Genomic DNA, 14,986 nt, shown 5'->3' on the forward strand with positions numbered 1-14,986 from the left:
TATGTGCACAAACAAACAGCCAACATAATACAACCGATGAATCCGGATCACGCGTTCCAATGAAATTTCCACAAGCATTTTCACCTCCACCTCCACCTCTACCTTCTCAAACTCTCATACAACTTTTGCTATATATACTCACCTATTACGATGACATGACAACACACAGTAGATACAGAAAGTATAGTAAGACGAGGACTCGTGACTAATTACGCGGACAATGTGTAACACGCGCGGGCGTCCTTTCGCGGCCTCGCAGTGCTCGTAACTGAAACACTCAGTCGCACAAGTGAAATCAACATCTACACATCTACACATCCACACATTGACACACACACTTACACACACTGCAAGACGAGCGAACAAACGAATAAATGTCTCGTCTACTAAAGCTGCTATATTTGAATGCTAAAATCCTACGATCACTCGTTAGCAAGGAATTTGCCCTCGGGATCATCCTCGCCGTTTCAAATAGCTTCACGATTCCCCGTGATACACATCGGAATCTCGTGAATGCGTCTTCTCTGTATACTATTTTCCAATACTGAATTCAAAAAAATTATTTTCCTTCACTTCTATGTGCTAGCGCTATTTTAGAAGCCTTCTTCTGAAGCTTCACAGTCAACACACACTCAGGACGTAAAGAGTCCATACTCGGCACATAAACAATGCATACTCGGGGCTCGGTGTTGGAAAAAAAATTATTTTTCTTCATTTCGATATGCTAGAGCTATTTCGGAAGCCTTCGTCTGAACCTTTATAGAAAATACTAAATTATAAAAAAAAAAAAAATATGTTATTTAATATATCAATTTTATAAATATCATTTATTTTTATTTTGTTATTAATAGGGTGTGATGAAATATTTTGCGGTGAGTTATTGCCGGTAATTTTTAAATAAAATACAAATTTACATTCTTTCTACTCATCTGCCTCCTATCGTATCGATCGGTTACCTACATTACCATTGAAACTGCGATAGTTATCTCCAGTAATGACACATTGCACATGCACACATCTTTAAATAATATTTTTATTACGTAAATACTGTAACGCACTCTCCCGTCCTTGGGTCAATCGAATGAAGGTTTTGATACAAACTTAAACCCTATCTATAATTATTTATTATTTATTATTTATAAATTATAAAAATCATATAAATTACTTTTACTAATACTATTTTTATCGCGATGATAAAAAATAAAATGTTACTTTATTGCCTAATTATTAATGTCCACTAATTATTTAATTGCATGATATTAATGAATTTTTATTTAATTATTTAAGTGGGTAATTTATTTAATTATTGATATTTAATTACTTTGGTTTAAAAATAATATTTTTAAATTTATTACAAAAGATAAGTCGAATGAGTATCTCAAGGCCTACTGGTTTGCTCTAAAAATTAAAAAAATAAATATCATGACAAAAATAATATTTTTAACGGATGATAATAATAATCAGGTTAATTAATGCGGAAAAAAATAAAAAGGAAGATTTAATTTTAGAGCAAAGTGTCACGTGGACAATAATATTTTAAAAATCAGGTTTAAGAGTACGGTCTGTGTTAAACGTATTTATATTTGCGAATAGCCGAGTGGAATGTCGGATTAAACTCCTAATTGCCGAGTATTACCGGCAGTTACAGATATATACTCTGGGGCATTACATGCGTGCACGAGAATTGAGTGTGAGAGATGCTATGGTACGTAACGTCCGTGAGAGACCGAGCAGTAGGTTATAATGTGCATAAGAGAACTGAGGATCTGAGGATCTGAGGAGTGTGTGACTCTGTAAACTCTTCTTATTATGCACTCTTCTTCGTCTACTTCTCTCCCTTCTTTCCTCTTTGCTCTATCACGTATGCGCATAAATGTATTAGTAACTTGGAACCAACTACACGTTGGGTTCGCAAGCGCTAATGCGTTTAGATCCATACGCACATACTCAGATATTTTTCATCAGATCGTAATTGAAGATCAGGGAGCAAGAGCGACCTCTTCAAATCACGTTCTCAATTTTTATGAAATTATTTATAATTTTTTTTTATTTTTTGGGCTGATAAATCTGCTGTTGGTGTCACTCAAGATACTTGTGGTTGTGAAAAAAATTCCTTTGGATATTTTTTTTTAGTCTTATCTACATTTGCGGGCTGGTAATAAAAAAAATGAATAGTTGCTGGAGTATAAAATTAATTAATAGAAGAATAAAATTAGGGATTTGAAGATTAAAAATGTATTTGGTTAGTTTAATTCTAAAATAACAGAGATGAGGGGATTTAAAATTTTTTTAACAAATGTGAAGATGAGTAGTCGAGATTAAAAACAACAAAATTTGAAGTAAGATTTTTTATGAGCAACTAAGTGGAGCTGGATGGCGCAATTAGTTGAAATGTTTATGAATTTCGGAGTGTGGGATTAAAATAAATAAAATGACAATGTTGAGAAAAATAATATTTGAAGATTAAGGAACCGAGAGTAGTAATATTGAATTGAAATATATGGCTTTTGAAAGGAGATCCGAGGCTAGAGTACAGATAGAGCTCAAAGGATCGTCTCAGTTACAATTTGTGTTCGCACTTAAAAGAAACATTACCCATGCATTGGGACCGCGTGATCTCTGGTATGGGTCTTCCTCTGGCTGGCTTCTTGCTCCTTCCTCTTCCCGCCCGCGACTCATTCTACACCAGAGTCCCATGAGCTGATCTCGAACGGCAACACTCAGCGTGTGTGGTCTTCTCGCGTAAGCAGCTTTAACTTTTTCTTGCCGTCTAACCGACCGTATCTCGCCGTTTGTTACCGATTCGATTGTCGTCCAAACTCCAACTGGCTCCTCTCTTCTCTCCGCAGCTCCCTCCGCCCTGGCTCTATTCTCCATTTACCTAAACCAGCACATCAGTCCTGAAAAAAATCCGGCTTTAATTACGCCGTTAAATGGATAAGAATCAGAGCCCCGAGACCTTGTCCTCGAACTCTCCGGTGTCTCTACATGACGTTTCGTGATACACAACACATATTGTATATTGATCTCATTTTTTTGCTTCTGGTTTGATCACAAATCAGTGAGCCAAGGTCCACTTATTTGTTTAAGTTTTTGTCTCTCATCGACGTCATTAACAGAAAATTACCATCTTCATATTTTATGTATTTGTTTTGTTATACTTAACATAAATTACCTTGTAAAAAATTCATTAATTTTTTATATTTTTAATACATATTTATAATCAGTGATCTTATATTAAAGTTCAAAACGAAATAACTCGTAAAAAATTTATTTTACGAAAAAATATATGAGTATTATATATTTATCGACATTATATAATTTAAAAATAATTAAAATATGATAGCAAAGTGTAGGAACCGGATGAATGGTAGATTCCTCGTGGGTAGATCATTAAGGGTCACCATTTTTCGTTGTAATGTAGAGTCTTTATAGACGGAGTATGTCTGTATAGACTTTCATTGAAGCCCATGTCGGCTGACACGGGCGTAGGCAGATAATACCCTTGTAGTTCTCCTGCTTGATACTTAGACGGTACGACTAAGACGACGTAACCAACAAGGTAATTCCCGTTTTTTGGAGACTCGCTGTTAAGCCTCTACTCCTTTCTGCTAGCTCGCTGTCTTACATCCACTCTTTACTAATACACTCCAACCCTCTATACACATCTAACATGCAACGTATGCTTCGTTGACCCACTCGCCCACTGACTATTATCAATCGAATTACACTGCAGTATTGTTACATTGTTCTACTACCTTTTTTCGTTTCACTCCCATTTTATTATTTTAAATATTTCTATTCTCACGGTACCAGTCAGTTTATTTCAATACACCATCTATATCATTTACCATAATATTTATTATCATAATTGTGATAACTTTTATCTGAATTATTTGAAAGATAATTGAATACTCGATGGGACTGAAGTTAATATGAGTGTAAATGTAGTAGATGTCAGAAAAATTTATAATTATTAATTTTGTCTAGGATTCAGATATGTCCTCCGTAAATCAAAGAAAAATAATTTGTCTAGGATTTGTCTAGGATTTCTCTAGGATTTTTGGAAAGAACTTGTATAATCTTGAAATCATTTTGAAATTAGTCAGAATAGTTTTGTAGAACTTCAAAACATAGGAGATCTCTCAGAAATTCGATTTTTTAAAATCGGACCGAATATTGGTAATAGCTTCCCGAATTTTTCAAAATTTCCAATAAAATATTTATAATTAATAAATAAAGCAAAAAAAAAAAAAATGTTACTAATTCAAGTGTAATAAATTGGCTGATAATCCTCAGGTAGATTATCAAAAAAGATGAGATGCAAATGGACTGAATATTTTTATTTATAAATATAACTTTATACGATTTAGAGATATTTTATTTTTGATATAAAATCTACTTAGCGGAATAATTTATCTATTAATCAAAGGTTGTGTGCGTGATAGTGATAGTCTATGACCAATCTCGAAATATCTGAATAAAGCGGGCTCTAATTTCGGAGTCGCTGGCTCACCGACCGGCAGCCTTATTCGTCTCTTATTCTCATTCTCGATTAAAAAATATTACAAACCCGTTATAATAAGATACATCCCGATCGTTAATTATCGTTTTAGTCGCCAATACATTACTCTCATTCTTAATTTTGTTAATCCCAATTTTAATATATATGTCGTTTACCATTTATTATCATTATCATTATTTGGTGTTAACCCACTTGAAATCATTAATATGGAGATTTTTAAATATTTATATATAATTTAAAGAAAAAATTAAATAAATATGTTTCGATACGTTTAATAAACTAAATCAATAAATTAAAAATCTGTTATTTATATGTATATATATTGATATATTTATTTGGTAAAAAAAAAAATAAAAACCGAGTGTTCACACGAGAGTGCGAATATGAGGAACTAAAAAATAAAAATTACCAAATAGAATGAGATAAATAAAAGTTAAAAAAGCAAAATGTGGGTTTCTCGAAATGGACGTGGGCTCTCACCATTTAATCGCGTCCGGGGATCGCGGGATTGTAAATCGCACGATCAACTTGAGGTCGTTAAGGTTCTTTCTCTAATCGTAAAACTAACGTTCTTAGTTTCGTTCAGAATAACACACTCATATATATTTATATGTGTAGATATAGATATACATTAACGTCCAGGTTATTTGGCCGGGAATTTTTTTATGTGTTGAATTCCATTTGTATCACGATAAATTGCCCAGTTCTATGTGTACAACTTAAATTACTATTTTATTTACGAAATTATTGGTTATTTATTTACGACGATGTTGCAATTACTTACTTTTATCTACTCTAGACAACCCGGTGTCTATTTAATACATTTTTTATTGTTATCCAAAAATTTTTATTACTTTTGCCAATTTTATTTTATACATACCAACAAAATCCTGTTTACAGAATTTGCTATTTTATAACTAAACTTTTGATCGCTAAAGTTCATTAATTATTCAAACTCCATGTTTTTAAAAGCAATAAAAAATAAATAATCTATTTTTATTTAATATTTTACGCTGAAAAAAGTCATCAAGAATTCCAGGTGGTAGTTAGAATTTCTCAACATGGCGACCATTAAATTTCTAACCTTTAAAAAAAAAATTCAAGCTGACTTTCATTAAAAATGTTAAAATAATTATTTAAGTTGAAATGAGTGACGGAAATTTCGATCTAGGTCAAAAAAATTGGAAAAACGGTTTCTCACATTTGACGCGCGAAAAATAGTAAATTAACGTAAGTAAAAATAAAATGTAATGACATTAAAAGATATCTTTTCCGAGAATGATCTCGAGCGATTCGTCTTGGCATTCTCCATGGACGTAAGGGCAAACCGAGGCAACAAGTAAGCCAACACAGAGCCTTTGCCAATTATCCGAACCTACGGCGCGTGTAATGCGCGTTAACTTGGGCAGCTCTCTCGCTCAGTGAGCCGGCTCTATAAAGCCATCCCGCGCAATACATAATCTCACTTGTCTCGCTTGGTATCGTAAGCTCTGAGATATCCTTTACTTAGCTTACAGTAGACCAATGGCACAAGTGCACTTGGGCTTATTAGCGAAGCTCCCCGCGTCCTCGTCGGCGAATCTGTGACACCGAGCGGCACAAAGCCGTGATGCTTTGGTCTTTCTCTCTCTTTGTCTCTTTCTGTAACTCAGACGATCATAAAAACGGCTAAACAAACTATCTTACACACATTATCTACACTCACGCAAAACTAGAATAAACTATCAAGGGTAAATGCTCCGCAACATGTTGATTTTAAAAGAGAAAAGGATCTATATAAGATACCGCTACTAGTTTTTACTGAGCACCAACGGCCTCAATATAACACGATCCTTTTAACATTTTTCCTGATATAAATAAAAAATCTAAGAAACCTGACACGTAATTCCACGCTGGTGAATTAATATAGATTTATTTATGATAAATGTCGAAAATATTTTATTCATGCCCCTAAAAAAGTTATTTCATTAGAAGAGCTCTTTAAGTTGTTTAATAATTATAATTACGGTCAACACACTCTGTAGAGCCGCGCGCATTTAATCCATGACAAAATATTTATTTCCTGCGATTTTTAACTCTCGTTGTTTCAGATCCACTCAGATCGAGCTGGATCACCGGAGAGACGCTCGGGTATTGAGGACGCTAATGTTATTTTTATTAAGAAATTAGTGCTGGTGAAGGAGCAGAGGACGATTTGGTGCTCCGTCACTGTCACTGCTATTAAATTAAACATTGGTGAGTAATAGTGGTAGTAATAGTTGGTAGCGATGAGTAGTTTTCATAGTAATGACTTTAGATTTACCGAGTTATAATAAAAATAATAATAATATAAGTAACTCGAGGAGAAGGGACGAGAGGAGAAGAGAAGAGAAGGAATGAGAAGTGCAATGAAATGATGATTACAAAGGTGACCCACATTAATAACATTTTCTTCCGCACAAAGTGCTTAGATTCAATAATATGTATATATAATCGAATTGAATAAAATTGAATAGAATGAGATTAAAGGTAGATATATATATATATATATATATAAATTGTGACAAATGTAAGTGGGACAGTAATGGATAGAGAATAGAGTAATAAAAAAAAAAGGTAATTGAACAATCATGTGATTACGGTGAATAAAGTAAAGCGCGGAGTAAAGTGCAGATCGTGTTGATTGGTAGATGTAGGATCGCGGATCGAAGGCCACGCTGAGCCTTCACCCGATCATTTTCCTCGATTTATATAAATCCCTGGATGTATATCTATGCATTTGAATATACTCACTGTGTATATCCTCCCCCGTTTATTTACCAACTTTATATATGTATATACATGCACATACATACCGAGTGCTAAGCGGCTGATTTACTGTCTCGTGATCGGCAAGATTGCGCCCCGACCTCGACATCGATACCCTTTTGACTCGCCAGCAGAGCCGACGATCAGATTCGTATCAAAAACCATCTTTTTCTCTCTCTACTGCTCCCTCAATCAGCAAATGCATTAGCAAATGCAGATTATTATTAGACAGTGTTTATTTCTTCGGTTGTCGTGCTCGATTAGCCGACGAAAGGCTCGAAATAAATATTTCGCTCGGATCATGGTCGAGGGGCAAAGTGGCCAGTGGAAAAAAAATAGTTAATTAAAAAAAAAGGATTTGGTCGTGAAATAAATATAATAAAAAAAAGGCGATATCTAAAAATGGAATTATCTAATTTTATAGTGCATTTTCTCGAAGCAATTTAAATAGACGTAAATGTGTTGGTTGGCAAGTAATATATGTAGACTAATAATGATGATAATAATAATAAGAACAATCAGTATACATGGGTTGTTAGTATCTCGACACATGCTCGGTGGTCCCAATCACGGGAAGCAAATTACCTCGACGCTTATGGATGGACAATGCGTGTTGCGAGGGCATTACAGGTATCTATTATATTATGAACGCGGACTTAATCGACATTGCGAGAGTTGTGTAGCAGCCAGAGAGAGGATGAGATGAGTGGATCAGAGCTCGGTGTGTATCGCGGGTAACAGTGTATGCAGGTGAGAAGAGTGCCTGAGAAGAGTGCCTTGCCTTTTTATATTCACTTTTATAGCTCTTTGTTTTATTTATTCAAGTTGTTTTGTTTTGTTCTGTCTCTGATGCTGATGCTGAAGCTGTAGCTGGTCTTGGTCTTAGTCTTGGTCTTAGTCTTGGTCTTAGTCTTGGTCTTATTCTAGCCTATCGCAACGGTTTATGTCCCAGGCGCGGCGAGGTGTCAAAAGCGTTTTAGTTATCTCACGGGTACGTAGATAGCGGCACTTCTTCTCGGTCGTATTATAGTGGATGGGTGTCCATAGAAATCGCTGACTGGACTCCACACGGCGGGTTTATTCTCGCAATAATACTTTACTTTAGGGATTCGAAAATCCTTTCCATGTTTATTTTATTTCAGCCTCATTTAATATAGATTACTTTTATATGCCTGGATATATATATATATACTATATATTTATATATATTTTATACAGATAAAGTGTTTCATCAGGGTCATAATGGAATGAGAAGATTTTAAATTAAATTCACGTCTGTTAGTATCAGCAGCAGTTAATTAATTTCCTTAAGTATTTTTAATCATAAATGTGGACAAAATTTCGAGTAAAAGTCTTTTATAAAAAAACTATTCTAGAATTTGTATACCAGTGTGAAAAAAAAAAATAACGAAGCAGGATGGATGGTAAAGTAAAAAGAAAAAAAATACGCATTTACAGCTCGAGCTCGTCATCCGGGAACACAGTAGAATAGAAAAGAGTATGAGAGAGGTGTCGTAACTCTTGGAGGCAGATGGCTATCCTATCTGGCTGAGCATGGGAGCTTGGGAGCGCGAGAGGAGCGCGACCGGCACTCGTATCCTATGCTGGTCTAGTCGTAAGAATATAAGCGCAAGTACAAGAGAGTCTTTTTAGTCGAGGCAAGGATGGGGACGGGAATAAAAGAGTATTATAATAATAACAACAATAATAATAAGAGTAAGTAAGAAGAGATGAGAAGAGAGGATGGTGGCGAAGAAGGAGAGGTTAGATCGATTTTTCATAGCCCTCGAGAAAATCGCTCTACGTCGGCTAACAAGCGCCAGATGCAAATCGCATGAGGGCATTCTCGCGCGTTCTCTCTTTTATTCTCCGACTCCTCTCTCTTTTTCTATCTTTCTATTCTCTGGCTGGTATACAGTCTGGGTTTTAATCCTGTACTCGTGCCAGTCAAACACTTGAGTAGATTCTCTGTTGTACTCTTTTACTCCTTTTACTCCTTTTACTCCTTTTACTCCTTTACTACTCTCCGTGTGTCTACTTGTCATTATTATTGTTATTATTATTACTATTACTTCTACTACTATTGCTATCACTGTGGCTCTATGTCTGTATGTCTGTATATCTGCTCGAACAACAGATTGGACGAGAGGAAATTGGATACACTTCTGATGAATATTATACACTTATACCCTTATACATTTTATATAAATGTGCGCAAGTATTAAATGAAAATAAAATGCAATAATAAAAAATATTAAATAAAAATCGGTGAATTTGATTCGACGCCCACTTGGACTCTGGTTGTTGTTATTATTCTTATAAACTGCATTTAATTCGTTTGCTGGCTGTGCAGCCTACGTTTTGTAAATCACCGTAAGCAATTTTATTCTAATAGATGCGAAACACCTGGATATATCATGTATGAGTGACAACGGGTTTATGGTAACAATGAAAATTGACATATGTAGATTGCGATATATTATTTCTATTATTTTTTTTTAAAAACTTTTTTTGCTAACGAGTTCAATGCCCGCGGGCGTAATTACACATCTGCATTACTTTAAATTTCATTTACATACACATAAACATTTACATTTTTTATTATAATCCATTCATATCAATATTTATTGATGCTAATTGTGGAGTGAAATAATTTATCGCAAATTATTTTAAGCATTTACATTTTTTTTTTTCGCGGCAATAATTAAAATTGTCTTCTTCGAGGGGGTGAAAAAATGTTAAAAAATGTTGGGATTTTACACCATTAAAGCTAACGTCTCATTCCCCATAAAATCGTTTGTCACGAGAGAGTAGCGAGCTAGAGATGGTACAAAATAAAGAAGATAGCAGGATCAGGGCGATAAGAATCTAACCGTGATGGTGTATATCGCGGTTGAGTCTGAGCCAGCAGGTGAAATAAAAAAAAAAACAAAAATATCTAGCATTCGAACCACTTGATAAATGTGTATGTAGATCAAGGAATTCTATGGAGAAACAGCGCAGGGATTCCCCGGTTCGCGTACACACATATATATCCCCGAGGACGACTCTCATATCTGCCGGGTGTACCTTATGGTACCTCGTGAACATGGAGGTCTTTTATACCTGCTGCGAGCGACTCGTAGCGACATTAAATTCGCTGTCCCCGCGAATACACATCTACACATACACGACTAGCTCCATACAAGACAATAAAGTATCTCGTTGAGACATTCCCTTGCTCGAGATATCAGCCATCCAGATTATTCGATGACATACAGCTCGGGGTTTTTAAAAATTAAAGAATGCGACGCATCCGCACGAGCATCTTTTCGGGACTCTAAGTCATTAACTTTCTCAGACTTATCATCACCATGATCTTTCTCAACTAGTTGATTTATATTTTTTATCATGTGCTATTATTTAGTCTATCAAAGAGTTAACCCTCTGGCAAATAACAAAATGCTCGTCGTAGTTTCCTGATTTCTCTATACTCCTTGAATGAGTGAAAAAAATCCAACTGGCAGCAGAAAAATAAATAGGGCGAGTAAGCTTTCGAATTCCGATCAACACACTCTGAAGAAATATCAAGTTCTTATTGTCTTTATCATTTGCCCTAACGCGATCATTAAAGAAAAAAAAAGGCGGAATAAATATCTAATAACAATAAATAAAAAGGGATTGACTTGAGATTATAACTCTTTTGTGAAGGCTCGTCTTACAAAGCTGAGGAAATGATGTCTGGGGTCAAGGTGATGAGCAGGTGGCGGATATGTTTGTCTGAGGGCACAGAGTAGACAGAGCTGGAGATTGTAAGTAGAAGCAGGCGATGAGAGCGTCGAGATCACGTCCACTTTTTCTTCTCCTTCTTCATCGCCACCACCACCATCATCATCATCATCTCTGTTATCCTCAGAGTCTCTCTTATCCTCACTAGCCTGGCCATCAGACCCCAGTGCCTTCGCATGCTGCTAGATACAGCATAGGTTATTTACCAACCACGACGACAACACCGGCCAGCGAGCCCGAGAACTCACTCTATATAATTTGGAACGTCCACGTGACCCTGGATAAAGATCATCCCCGGGTCATCGGCACATTTGTAATCTTCCGAGTGCCGGCGCGACCTGTTCACGCTCTTTCTTCTCCCGTTATCGCGTTCAGCTTATAACCAAACTGATATATCGATACCGATACCGATACCAATACCGATACTGATACCAATCGTGTTTATATTTTCTTGCTCTCAATAGAGACTACACCAGATAGATCTATATATAGATATAGATACAAGGATGATGAGTTTGTTAAAACGTGTAAGATAGTTAAAAATATATAAAAAGGGAGATAAATCGGTACTGAGTAAAGATGAGGACAGGTCGATCTCTATTGGCCTGTGTCGTGAATCTCAGGGTCTTATCCGGCGCATCGATAGTTATCGATCTCGGCCATCGATCGGCACGAGTCTCTACACGCTTCCGGGCCCCCTCTCTCTCATTTAATATTGACGAGAAGACGATCAAGACGACACCGTCATTATATAAACTATCTATTCATAAATAAAACTAACGTTTTAACCAGGAGAAAATAACCATCTTAAACTATAAAATATTGTTTTTAAATTTTTAAAAGGTTACCAAGGTTTAAGTCCCTCCATTAAACTCTCCATACTTTTATTCTATTCATTAAATCCAATAAATTTACTTTTACGTTTATTACTGAGATTTATCGTCCCGATAACGAATTTTAATGACCCAAATTTTTATTTCCCAAAGGGACTCTTTTAAAAAATTTCTAACATTACTAAAAAAAAAAAAATAAATTTTTGTTTTATTAATTAATTAATAAAACTCAGTGATAATTTAAAAAAGGTTTTATGAGAATAAGTAAGGTCGTAATGTCCAATTAGGCGTGCGGCGATCTATGACTTGAGTTAAATATCAGGATAGTTGATGTGAATAACCATGCGTTTAAAATCTTAACGAGATCAAATATTGGCGATGAGAGGTTTTATGAATTCAATAATATATAAGGATATAATAATATATAAAATGATGGTATGATGTTATGTCGGTGTAGTGAGTTTAGTATCGTAGTCTCGTAATTCGTTTAGATAAGCATAACGAGGATATTTTTCCATCCGTGGTGTGTTCTGTGTACCTGTGATACTTACAATACCTATTTAAAGTGTAAGAGAAGGGCTAAGGGCTATACGCGTAACATACGGCCCTCGTCCCACTATTATATTATCGGTGGTTGTACACTCCACTCTACATTACATATACATGCTGCATAACACACACACACATATGTGTGCAACACAGCAGAGTCAGGTAATGAGAGTACTCTGGTCATATCACACCACGCGGACCAACAGAATAAAAGAGAGCGAGCAAGACCGAAGATGACCGTGTATGCATCTGACTATCAACTATCCTCCCGCCTCTTGCTCTTTTACAGGCAATATATATATACATATATTAAATAGCATGTAGACTCGTGATCGTGCCGTGTGAAAACAAGTGCCGATCGCTCCAATTACCTCCCGAGCCCGGTGTATCCCTATGGTATGTGGCCTCTGAAACATATCACGACCCTGACTTAATATTCAACTATTCAAAGAAGAAATAATTATTTAAGACAATTTAAATTTTATTTTTTTTTCTTGCTAATTATAATGCAGAAATATATAAAGTTGCTAACCGCTAATTATTTAATTAAATACTTTTGGAAATAAAAAAAAAAATTAAAATTAACTTGAAGTGTTGAGGTGACCGTCTTCCCTCTTACTTTCTGCGCTGGCTTATTTCTATCGGATCAGCGAAAAAAAAAAAAAAATGATGAATAAACTGAGTAAAAATAAAAGGATTTCGTAATTGAATAGCTTTATTTAAATGCCAGATAGCAGTTAAATAAATTAAATAGAAGCAATACAGAACTCTTAATACATCAGTAAATATATCAGGGACTCGGAGATCGTCTCTGTGATACGCCCTCTGTCGTCGATCTCGTCAAGAAGATCAGGAGAAAACTCTAAATAAAAATGGGCAGAGCATCGCTCATGGTCTCTTGCTGGTCTTTTATCTCATCATTTGAGCGAGGCGCTCTGGGCCATTGCAATTGACAAACGATCTTAAAATCCACGGCTCTCATCCTTCACTCGGCTCCACTCGGTTAGCACACAGTTGCTTGCTCGTGAGTCTGTTGGACCATCGAGATCACCAATAGAGCAGTTTCCTTCATACACACAACCACAACTATTGCTCATCTACATATCCAACAACTCGTATGTAAAGATAAAAGAGCGGTACGTCACGACGAGTTAAGACACTGCTGTCGTCGTAAAGATGAGCTCTGTACCACTGGAATAAGTAGCTTGGCTACGTTTGCTTCCTCAACTAACCGTTTTTTACATTTTTTTATTTACTTTTTATCATATCCACTTGTCTACTTTCTTTCCTCAACAGCCGAGTCCATTCGGTGGTTTACTGTCTCACGTAGACTCAATCCTCAATCCTCGATCCTCGGATGCTCAATAGACTTTAGCATTCAATACCATCAAGGCCATGACCAAGAAACTTTAGACGTACTACTGCTCGCTACTAAACTACCGAGCTACCATCATACCGTCTTTATAATACACGAACTAAAGAGTAACTCGTGACCCAGGAGCTCAACAGTTGAGTTGGCCTCTCACGAGTTACAAGTAGACCGATCATCCATCCGATTCAAACGATCCATGACCATGAAACTGCTCTTCAGCTCTACTCAACGACCTCCGCATTAAATTATTCTACTGGTTCACTTCAGCACAACAATCAACCCATTGAAAAAATTTGACCACCACAAAAACAAACAAAAAATATTCAGCTATTATTAACTAATAAGTTAATGAAAAAAATTAATTTGTTCATCAAACTAGATCATTTTTGATTAATTAATCATTTTGAGCTTTCAAAAAGTTACCTGATTGCTTAAAATTTTGAACTTGAAAATTGAAAACAATGCAGCAATGGAAATTTTGAGATTTCGTCAGCCGAAAATTAAAAATATTTATTTTCTAACTTACAGCTTGAACTCTTTACCATAAAGATTCTTATTAAAAGTAACCGACACTCAGGAAATAATAAAAATAGTCATCTCGTATCGCTACATCACGAATAAGTGGAACAAAACCCAAATGTAAGACAATAAATAACGTCGAGAGTACAATTTGCCGCTATCAAGCTTTTTGGAGCCTCAGTTATTGATGTAACACAACATAGCTACGCATCACCTAATGGATTGTAATCAGTATCACATTGACGACGTTTTTAAAAAAAGGAAAAAAAAACCCGATAAAAAAAAATAAATATAAAATAAAATGTAAAAGGTGTACTGTCACTATAATTAATGACCTGATATCGAGAAGATGGGGAGCATCTTAAATTCCTTTTGCTTAAATTTATATATACTCATTTTAGTGTCCAGCTCGGAGGTCGTCACGAGGTCGATTGCGCAACCTCCAGATACTATTGAGTACACACACACGCACACACACACACACACACACACACAGATTACCCGAGGACCTAGCTTGATGTCCAAACCCATACGAATAATTTCTAACGCGTTTAATCTCGACTCCGATCGCACCGGACGATATTAACTTGCTCTCATCTCTACTCCGAGTCCTTCTTCTTCATCTTATTCTTC

At 35.7% G+C, this 14,986-nt stretch overlaps 1 protein-coding gene across 3 annotated transcripts in view; it reads right to left on the bottom strand.

Moving 5' to 3' along the window:
• LOC103569196 (myrosinase 1) overlaps positions 1-14,986 on the bottom strand; it is a 74,277-nt gene that overhangs the window by 27,541 nt on the left and 31,750 nt on the right. Inside the window, exon 1 of one of the 3 annotated variants that reach the window (XM_008546372.1) lies at positions 143-243. The exons of the other annotated variants lie outside the window; for them this stretch is intronic. The gene's annotated coding sequence lies outside the window, so the exon portion shown is untranslated. Of the gene's footprint in view, positions 1-142; positions 244-14,986 lie in introns of those variants that run through there. 3 annotated transcript variants of the gene reach the window in all.

This window comes from Microplitis demolitor, chromosome 5 (assembly GCF_026212275.2).
Source record: "Microplitis demolitor isolate Queensland-Clemson2020A chromosome 5, iyMicDemo2.1a, whole genome shotgun sequence".
Taxonomy (NCBI): domain Eukaryota; kingdom Metazoa; phylum Arthropoda; class Insecta; order Hymenoptera; family Braconidae; genus Microplitis; species Microplitis demolitor.